The sequence below is a fragment of the Mauremys reevesii genome, linkage group 4 (assembly GCF_016161935.1).
Source record: "Mauremys reevesii isolate NIE-2019 linkage group 4, ASM1616193v1, whole genome shotgun sequence".
Taxonomy (NCBI): domain Eukaryota; kingdom Metazoa; phylum Chordata; order Testudines; family Geoemydidae; genus Mauremys; species Mauremys reevesii.
The window spans coordinates 114,889,388-114,899,323 of record NC_052626.1 but is presented as its reverse complement, the minus strand read 5'-3'; the positions used below and the strand labels follow the sequence as shown (position 1 = coordinate 114,899,323).

At 53.5% G+C, this 9,936-nt stretch overlaps 1 protein-coding gene across 1 annotated transcript in view; it reads left to right on the top strand.

Annotated features, from left to right (window-relative positions):
• The first annotated feature begins 4,241 nt into the window (after positions 1 to 4,241).
• Positions 4,242 to 9,936, top strand: part of LOC120403850 (SITS-binding protein-like) — a 116,299-nt gene continuing 110,604 nt past the window's right edge. The window contains exon 1 of the mRNA XM_039535677.1: positions 4,242 to 4,314. The gene's annotated coding sequence lies outside the window, so the exon portion shown is untranslated. The remainder of the gene's footprint in view (positions 4,315 to 9,936) is intronic.

Below are 9,936 nucleotides of genomic sequence, written 5' to 3'. Positions count from 1 at the left end.
TGTCTGGTTTGCTGGGTAAAGCTTTGGCCATGGACAGCCTGGGTTCTATCCTCTGCAAGGGAAGGGCTTTACTTTGTCTCAGCAGCAGGCATGCAATGTTCTTTGCTGTCCCTATCCAGGGATAGTATGGTGGTGGTTGCTCTCTAAATGTATGTAATAGTATCACACACAGCTCGTTTATTATAGAGCCAGAGCAGATGTCTCTTTGTTCTCGCTCCTCTAACCCAGAAATGGGCAGGTGTGAAATTCAGCAGTGCCAACCCCACACCCAGGAAATCAATTCTTTTGGGATAACGTCTACTGGTTTTAATGTGTGATCCTGTTTCAGTTCTTCAGCAGAAGGTGAAAATTGCCCCAGTGTCTCTGGAGTGGACCATTCGGCAGTGCAGTCAAAAGAAGCCTTAATTTCTGCTGCTTTTACTTGTATGGGTTTTCAGCAGACCAGATGACCCAGTCTGGTAATTCACAGTGGGCTCTGTTCTTCTCTCATGATGTTTGTAATTCTTGCTGCCTTCAGTGTGAGTTTTTGCTGCAATATGGGGCGGGAGGAAAGACCTTTGGGCCTGTGTCTTTCTAAAACTTTGTGAGCTGGATCCACGTAGCAAAATGGTGAGAAATGGGTACATTCGCCTAGACGCAGCAGCCTGCAGAATTAGACACATCTGTCCTAGATCAGACCATTGACTACCTAATTCAAGGGCTATACCAAATTAGATTAAGAACCTGAAATAGTACAGCAAATTCTCAGTTCCACCTGACAGGGGGAGCTACAGCAATTCCCCCACACTTCTAACTGCACTTATTGCAAGGCAAATAGGTATACAGTGAGATTTTGGGCAACTTCTATTACACTTGAACACAGTCAGGGTGTGAAAGGATCCACGGAGTCATTCTTGATGTGCGTACATTTGAAGTGGGAAAACCTCTCTCCACTCATTTCACTGCTGTTATGGCTCTAGGGCTTTGGATTAGAAGGCCCTTCCTCAAGCTCCATCAGGAGGTGAGATCCTGCAGAGGACAGACACAAGAGAGTCATTCCTGCCTGCACCTTGCAAAGGAACAAACCTCTAGTTAAACACACAGTGAAGAGACCATATGACATTCCTGGGACACCCCTACTGTTAAATCAGTGCACAGGAATGCAGGCAAAGGACACTCTCATCTCACCTTTCACCATCCCACTCAGGGAGCTGTGCCTTCCACCATGCCAAGCAGTCAACATGTGAGAGACACTAGCTTGGCAAAGTTGATCCTTAGCACACTGAAGCAGATCTCCAGAAGTCTGAGCCCTGAGCAGCTGGGCTCCTCCACTTCTCTCTCCTGCCACGAAAATGATCTCCCACAACAAAACAACCCCCACCCACAAAGCGCCTGAAGATGTCCCACCACCCGTCACCCAAGGCTCAGGCCTCCTACCTGCTGCTCACACCCAGTAGTCCTACCTCCTGACAGGTGCAGATGCTTATCTATGCCCCCTATATATGCCCTCTTAATATGACCCATCTCCTCCCTGCAGGGAAGTGGTAGCTGGTGAAGATGAGTCATGTTGTGGGTTTGGGCTAACGGGCGGGGGGGGGGGGATTCTGGAATTCTTTCCCCCCAAGAGCCTTCTCTGGGCTCCACCTCCCAGCAGGCAGAAATCTTCCCAGGCACTGCCGGTCAGCTTTAAGCCCTGGAAACCAGCCAATTCTCAGCTGACAGCTGAAAAGCCACTCAGTGCTTTAAAAGTGCATCAGTTTGGGAGGGAGGGGGAATTCAGGACAGAAGCTGGGCAAAGGTCAACTTTTCCTAAAGCCGCACAAGAGCATCATTCCAGGAAGGTGCCGGCGACACAGACTGCCTACTACCACCCCCAAGGTCTGGTCATCTCGCCCTGTCCAGTCCCCTGGGCACCAGCCACTTTGTTCTGCTTGTTCCTGTGTGAGACAATCCTGGCAGCGTGGAGGGGATTAGTTGATGTTTGATGATGTTTGTTGACACGCCTCAGTCTCTGGTTGTGTCAGTAGCTTTGGCTGCTACCTCACCTCCCGCTGCAGTGTGGCTGCTCCTGGGAACAACCCCTGCAAGCCGACCACTTGCTAGGCCAGCCTCGCAGCAGCTCTCATTAGTCTTTCAGCAGTTAATCTTTCAGAAGTCACCTTCGGGGCTGAGCTGGATGGCGCTGAGATTTTCCATTGCTCCCCCGCAGCAGCTTGGGTGGGGTTTTATGGACAGGCTGCTCCAGAAAGAATGACCCTGCTTTTCCAGCCTCTCAGGGACAGGAACATGCTGCTGGGAATGTTAATGTCCCTCTAGCCCCTTCCCTCACCTTGTGAAAGAGTCTCTTGCAAGCTTAGCCTCCCGCTGGGCACCTTCTGGGACCCAGCTCCCCCTGGATCTAGGAACAGCCCACTGGCACTCTGCCCATCAGAGCACTGGCCATGGGAACCCAGAGAGAGAGAGAGTCTGAGCTTAGCTCACCCCTGAATCACATGGGGCAGCAGGACCTTAAGGGGATTCCAGTTTGCACTGCCCACCTCTCTGGGCTTCCAGCGGGATGGGGCAGCTTGAGGTTGCATCTGCAATGTGCTGAGTCAGCAGCTCCCCCACCCTCCCCAACTGTGCTTGTTGCAGCTACTTTCTTAGCCCACTCGAGGGTCCCCCAGCAGAGGAGAGGATGTGGCCCCTTCCCCAGTTTTCTTCCAGCTGATGCCCTGGGTGCTAGTGAATGGTCTCCGTGTTAGGCCTCGGTTTTACTGCTGCTGCGCACTGTCAAGCCGCGTCCATTGAGTGAAGGGGATTAAACGGCCACTCTAGACATCATGCCCCTTTGGAAATTCACTGTGTATAAAGAGGCTGCCCCTTGGCTGGCAGAGAAGGGGTTAAAACGGGCCATTCAGCCCCCCCACCCCTGCTCCCCATCTGGGTAACGAAGACAAGGACTAGAAGAAGCTGTCCATGGATTTCAGCCCTAGAGATGAGCCATCCGGCTCAGGGTTGAGACTGATAACAGAGCGGCCTGGGGGAAGCTTATACTGGTGCTGCCCTTGCTGTACCTATTTGGTGAGCAAACAGATGTGAGTCTCCAGCAGGTCTGTTAATCTGGCCCCTCTCCCCAGCACTCAATCCCCGAGAACCCTTGTGAAGCCAAGGAAAATGCAAACCCCTGGGAGAGGAGCAGCAGCTGCTGTCCTGGCTTCACGGCTGGGCCTGCCAAGGAACCCAGCCACGAGGGAGAAGAGTGGGTGTGAATGTGATGGCTTAGCTGCACTCAATGACCTCACTGTGTAGAACCCCAGATTATACGTGAGAGGATGTGTGGAAGTGGCTTTGCATGGAGTTTGACAAGTGCAAAGCCCAGCCTCTCCCTCAGCCCAGGGAAAGGGAGTATTTTGTACCACTCCTAATGGTTTGAACTCTGTGAGACGGGCGCTGCATTTTGTGGTCTGGCAGCCAAACCAGATGATTATTCCCCTATTGCGTAGGGCTCCTGCGTCGTGCAGGCTGCCTGGAAAATAGCCACTTGTACCTCTGACGTTGCCATACTGGTCACTTCATTGTCATGGCTTCTGTCCCCCTCTCTCACGGGTGCCCCCTGTCAGGCTGGTGCAAACTGGCCTTCAGTCTGTGCTAAGGGCTGGGAGCATCCTCAAAGCCCCGGGTGCAAGCTGCCAGAAGAGAGACACGCAGCTAAAACACGCAGCGACTGGACGGCAAAAGCCGATCATTAAGCAGCTTTGTTCTGTATCGAAAGCCCCATGAAAAAGATACATTGGCCATGGCCAGCTCAAAAAACTCCGGGGGCAGGAACAAAAGTTCAAGAGCCCCAGGCATTCCATTCCCCTACTCTGAGTGCTTTTGTGGCTTTCTGCTGTAATGAGAATCATCATCATCTAAATGGGCTTGACCACAGTCCAGACTCTCCTAGCTTCCGCTCCTCCCCTCCCCACACCCGTTAGACCTACTTTCTCCCCACTCCTGCCAGTCCCGCTGGGTGGTAATTTCCCCACTCACGTCCCCCCGGCTGCCCCAGCGTTCCATACTCCCAGAAAACTTTGGCAAGCACTTCCCGGCTAATGTCGTTCAAACATTTCACGCCGCTCTGCCCAGTTTAAAATAACAATGTGGTATTTAGGCGCTGGAGGAAATGGAGGCCTCGGCCTTGTGGTCTGACGCACAAGATGATTTCCCTGCGTTGAGCCAGGATGTCAGGGCACGACCAAAGGAGAGTTCAGCATGTCTCTTACGCTTCCTTCTTTACAGGAGCGGGAACGTGGTGGGGAAAAGGAGGATGTAGGTGCGGCTGCCGAACTTCTACTGTACTTCAGCACTGAGGTGAGTCCTTCAAAGCAACGCCAGCCCCCCACCCCAACCCCCCCAGACACAGCTCCTTCGCCAGCGTTCACCAGGGCAGCGAGGGGTTAATGCCCAGCACAGCCAGGGAAGGGGGGATGGTTCCATTCCTGGCCTGTGCTCTCTCTCACTGTCGCCTGGGAAGAGCTGGGGGGGCTCCAAATGAGGCAGCTTGCCTAGCTCTGAAAGCGGGGAAGCACCTCACATTGCGCAGCGGCGGCTCCTTGTGGCCCATTCAAGCCGCAAGATTTAACCGCTTTGAAGATAACCCTGCCCGGTCCCATTCACCCGAAAGGTCGGTAGCTTTAAAGGTGGCAAAGGACAGTTTTGTGGTGAGGCCACTAGCTTGGTACTCGAGATCTGGGTGCAATTCCCAGCACTGCCGGTGTGACCTTTGGCAAGTCACTTAATACCTGTGCCTCGGCTCGCTGTCTGTCAAATGGAGATAATATGTCCTTTGGTCTATTTAGACCAGGGACGGGCAAACTTTCTGGCCTGAGGGCCACATCAGGTTTCCAAAATTGTATGGAGGGCCAGTAAGAGAAGGCTGTGCCTCCCCAAACAGCCAGGCATGGCCTGGCCAACGCCCCCTATCTGACCCACCCCTGCTTCTCGTCCCCTGACACTGCCCCCAGGACTCCTGCCCCATCCACACACGCTCCCCGTTGCCTATCCCCTGACCACCCCTGGACCTGCCGCCCCTGACCGCCCCCTGCCGCCCCATCCAACCCCCCCTCTCCTTCCTGACTGTCCCCCCTGGGCCCTCTGCCTCATCCAACCCCCCCTCTCCTTCCTGACTGTCCCCCCTGGGCCCTCTGCCTCATCCAACCACCCCTTCTCCCTGACCACCCCCGGAACCCCGGTCCCCTGACTGCCCCCTGCTGCCCCATCCAAAACCCCCTCCTTCCTGACTACCCCCCAGGGACCCCTGCCCCTGTGTTCCCCACCCTCTGACCTCATCCAACCACTCCTTCTCCCTGACCACCCCCGGAACCCTGGTCCCCTGACTGCCCCCTGCTGCCCCATCCAACCCCCCCTTCCTTCCTGACTACCCCCCTGGGACCCCTGCCCCCATGTTCACCACCTTCTGACTGCCCCGACCCCTATCCACACCCCCATCCCCTGACCACCACCCTGAACTCCCCTGCCCTCTATCCAACCCCTTCTGCTCCCTGCCCTCTTACCGCGCTGCCTGGAGCACCGGTGGCTGGCAAGAGCGCCAGGACAGGCAGCCAGCCACACACCGCGCAGCACAGAACACTGGGTCAGGCTGTGGCTCTGCAGCTGCGCTGCCCCAGGAGCTCACAGTCCCGCCACCCAGAGCATTGTGCCAGTGGTGCAGTGAGCTGAGGCTGCGGGGGAGGGGGAACAGCAGGGGAGGGGCCAGGGGCTAGTCTGCCAGGTCCTGGGGCAGGAGCTCAGGGTCTGGGCAGGAGGGTCTTGCAGGCCGGATGTGGCCCGCAGGCCGTAGTTTTCCCACCTCTGATTTAGACTCTGAGGTCTTTCAGGGAAGGACTGTCTCTCACTCTGTGTATGTACAGCACCTAGCACAACGGAGGCCCTAGTTGAGCCTGGAGCCCCAGCTGCCACACTGTGATGAATGAATAAAACTAATGACTAAGAGGTGGTCAGTCTGGAAGCAGAGAGCTAGGCAGAGGACAGGCTCCTGAGGCAACAAGTGCAAAGGTTCTCAAGCCTTCTTTCCCACCGGGCAGAAAACAGCCCTCAGTCCTGGAGGGGCTTTGTCCTGAACTGACCCCTGCATTTTTTTTTATCTTGCAAGGAATTCAGAAATGGTTTTTAGCCAGAAGCCTAGTGTATCCGCTGCCCTTATTTAAATCTCTAGCCACTTCCCAAAGGTCGGCGGGCTGTTTGTCTTGCTCATGTGCTATAATTAGAAAGAAACTGTATTTCTGTCAAACTCAAATGATTGCAGAGTTTCCTAGTGGGGGTTCATTTGGCCTGCTAACAGCTGGGCTGCAGGGGCTTGATCAAAACTTGGGGTGGGGCTGAGTGTCCTGTTTAGCATACCTTAAAAAAAAAAAAGCCAAGTAGTCTGCAGTAATGGTCCCAGCCCTGCATTTTAAAGTGATGTGACTGCGGTGATCTGGATCCTTACAGCTGATATTTTCATTAGTGACGTGTTCCGAGTTTCTCTTTGACATTGTAAAACAGGGGTGGGCAAACTACAGCCCCGGGGCCGCATCCGGCCCTTCAGATATTTTAATCCGGCCCTTGAGCACCTACTGGAGAGTGGGGGCTTGCTCTGCGCGGCTCCCAGAAGCAGTGGCATGTCCTTCCTCCAGCTCCTACGTGTGGGAGCAGCCAGGGGGCTCTGCTCTGCACGCTGCCCCCCATGGCAAGCACCGCCCCTGCATCTCCCATTGGCCAGGAACCACAGCCAATGGAAGATGCAGGGGCGGTGCCTGTGGACAGGGCAGCGTGCAGAGCCGCCTGGCCATGCCTCCTTTTAGGAGCGAGAGAAGGGATATGCCACTGCTTCTGGGAGCTGCTTGAGGTAAGCGCCGCCTGGAGCCTGCACTCCTGACCTCCCTCCAATGACCTAACCCCTTGCCCCAGCACTGATCTCCCTCCTGCCCTCTGAACCCCTCAGTCCCACCCTCCTGTACCCCAAAGCCCACACCCACAGCCAGAGCCTTCCCCCACCCCCATACCCCTGCCCCAAGCCTGGAGCCCCTCCCACACCCTGAACGCCTCATTTCTGGCCCCACCCCAGAGCCCACACCCCAGCCGGTGCCCCCCCCACATCCTAACCCCCAATTTTGTGAGCATTCATGGCCCACCCTACAATGTCTATACCCAGATGTGGCCCTCAGGCCAAAAAGTTTGCCCACCCCTGTTTTAAAACATATTAGGCCCAGCATCTGCTACAACACAGAGTTCTAGCCCACAAGCAGAGGGGATGGTGCTCTTTGGTCACAAACTCCCGGCTTCCATCTGCTTTGTGCTGTCTCTGTGCACCCATGTGCAAGGGTCAGTATGTGGATGAAATTAAATAATCAGCCCACTCTGTTTTGGTGTTTAAAATAGGAGAGCACACACAGTGGCTGAGCCAAAGCCCACTGAAGTCAATGGGTGTCTTTTTAATGATGCCAGTGGATCATGCCCTAAGTGCTCATGAAAGACCAAACAACATGGCCCGTACCAATGGCTTAAGACAGGCATCCTGCAGGCAGGAAATATAGGTACGCTTCTTCCACAGCCCTGCCAGGGCACGTCACTCCTGATCTGCAGCACCCCTGCTATTGTAGCGCTGAACCCCCTTCTCCAGCTCTGCCTGTGCACCTTAATCCTTACCTGTGGTTCCCCTGCTATTCCAATCCCCACAGACACCACATTGTGCAGAAGAATTTGCATAACATTGCTCATTTCTGGCCCTCCCACCCTCTCCCATCACTGCTTTGCTGAGTGGTCATGCTGAGTCTATAAAATGTGGGTATTTGTCTACTCCTGCCCTAAACTATTATGTTGTTCTGTTGTGTACTGTTCACTATTTGCCTCCTGTCACCCCAGAGGTGGCTGCATTTCCCCACTAGTGAGGGAAGGGATCCCAATAGAGTTTGTCAGTTAGGATGCATAGTGTGCAAGCCAGCCAAGATCCTCCTGAAAGAAAGGTGCTGTCTAAAGGTAAGTCACCATGAGTCTCATTCTGCATGTCACATCAGCCAGCCGACATTTTGTTCCACAAAAGCTGATTGAGCCCAGTGAGCATTCCTTTATAATGAGGTTGTTTGGGGGTTTTTACCTCCAGGTGTGGTAGATCAGCTGCAGCTTGACATCTAGAAATAGCTCAGAATCTCTTCTGCTGCTTGCTTGGAAACACACGACTCCTGGGGACAAGTGCTTCTTAGTTTTATGCAAAGTTCATTTGAGCCAAGAGAACTCTGTGTTCCTTCCAAAGTAACCTGCTGAGTAGACAGATCATCCTGTCAGCAAACTCCATCTCTCCCTTGCAGGAACATGCCAATACTTGTTAGAAATCCTGTACGTCTTGGCATGTTTTTGAAAGTAAAACTCCAGGATGCTGCAGGTACTGATAACTCTACAGTTGGCAAATCCCTGGCACCCAGCTGCGGCTTTGCGGCTGATGTTGCTGGCTGAAGGTAATTGTATGCAGATTGCTGATGGAAGAGTAAATACTTTTTCTTCATACTGCTACGGAATGTCAGATATTAAAAAAAAAAATTCAAACAACCCTCAATCCAAAACTATAGTTTAATAATTTGGGTTGTGGGTTCAAAGTCCCCCTCCTATCCAGGGACGAGGGCCAAAGTGCCAGCTGGAAAGCTTTGCAATATATTTTCTTTGGAGACACCTTTGTCTATGCATAGCATATTCCGAGTTCCATCTCCCTGTTCTTAGTGCTGGTGATGTCTCCATGAGACTGACATCTGCGTTCCTTCAGGGTCCCTCTGCTACAGCTGCACCATCCCCATATAGCATTACAAGCTCCTTGATGTTGCAGCAGGCTGTGAGGGGATGTCTGTAAGGTCAGAGCAGAACAATCAGGGGTGGCAAGCCGCGCAGGGCAGCCTGCCAGTTGCCGTGAGGGCGGCAGTCAGACAGCCTTTGGCGGCATGCCTGCGAGAGGTCCGCTGGTCCCGCGGCTTCGGCAGCAATTCAGCGGCGGGTACGCCGAAAGTGCGGGGCCGGCGGATCTCCCCCAGGCATGCTGCCGAATCCGCGTTACCAGCGGACCTCTTGCAGGCAAGCCACCGAAAGCCGCCTGACTGCCATGCTTGGGGTGGCAAAATACATAGAGCCACCTCTGAGAACAATGGCCTGGAGACTCACTATGCCAAACACCTCCAGCTCCTGTTGGGCCTAGTTTTGGTTTGTCCTGCCTGTTGCTTATGCTGCTGTGCGATAACCCAGGCAGAAATAGCCCCGGGGAATAACTCCAGGATAGGGGGTTCTGTGGCTGGTATGGAGTTGCCCCAATGGGGGTACATAGGCCTGTCTACTCTTTGCCCCTGGAAGGATGGAGGGTGGCTCATAAGAAGGTATTGCTGTCACACTGAGGGCAAGGAAGTTCCCAGGCAGGAAGCCTGCAAATACCAGAGGTTCAGAAGTGGCTGAATCTGCCTGCAGGTGGGAAGAGTCAGCCAGAGCTGGGGGGCTGCTAAGAGACAAATGGTCCTACAAACAAAATAACAGAAGTAAAACCTACCATGATGTAGAAGCAGAATGGTTCAGTGAGAGCCAATCTAGCTCAGGGAGGGGCTTTGCAGGAGGGGAATTCATTTAGGTTTGCTTGTCACAGTGTTTATAATTAAACCTTTCTGTAGCTCAAAGGCTAACTGACAATTATCGTAATGTCTGCTCTGGAGATTATTCATCAAGATAAAAAAATAGCAGCCAATTAAAATAAAAGCTCCCCTTCATTCACATGGCTCCTTTGAGTCTCCTGTACTAAAGAGCAATGTCAGGCACTCAGGGTTGTGGTGTGATGGAGCACTTGAGCATTCATAGGTTGTTCTTGTCCATTTGACTGTCATCTATTTAGCTGAAACTTTAACGAGACAAGGTTGGTGAGAGAGACAAGCTTTTGAGTTTACACAGAGCTCTTCAGGTCTGGGAAAG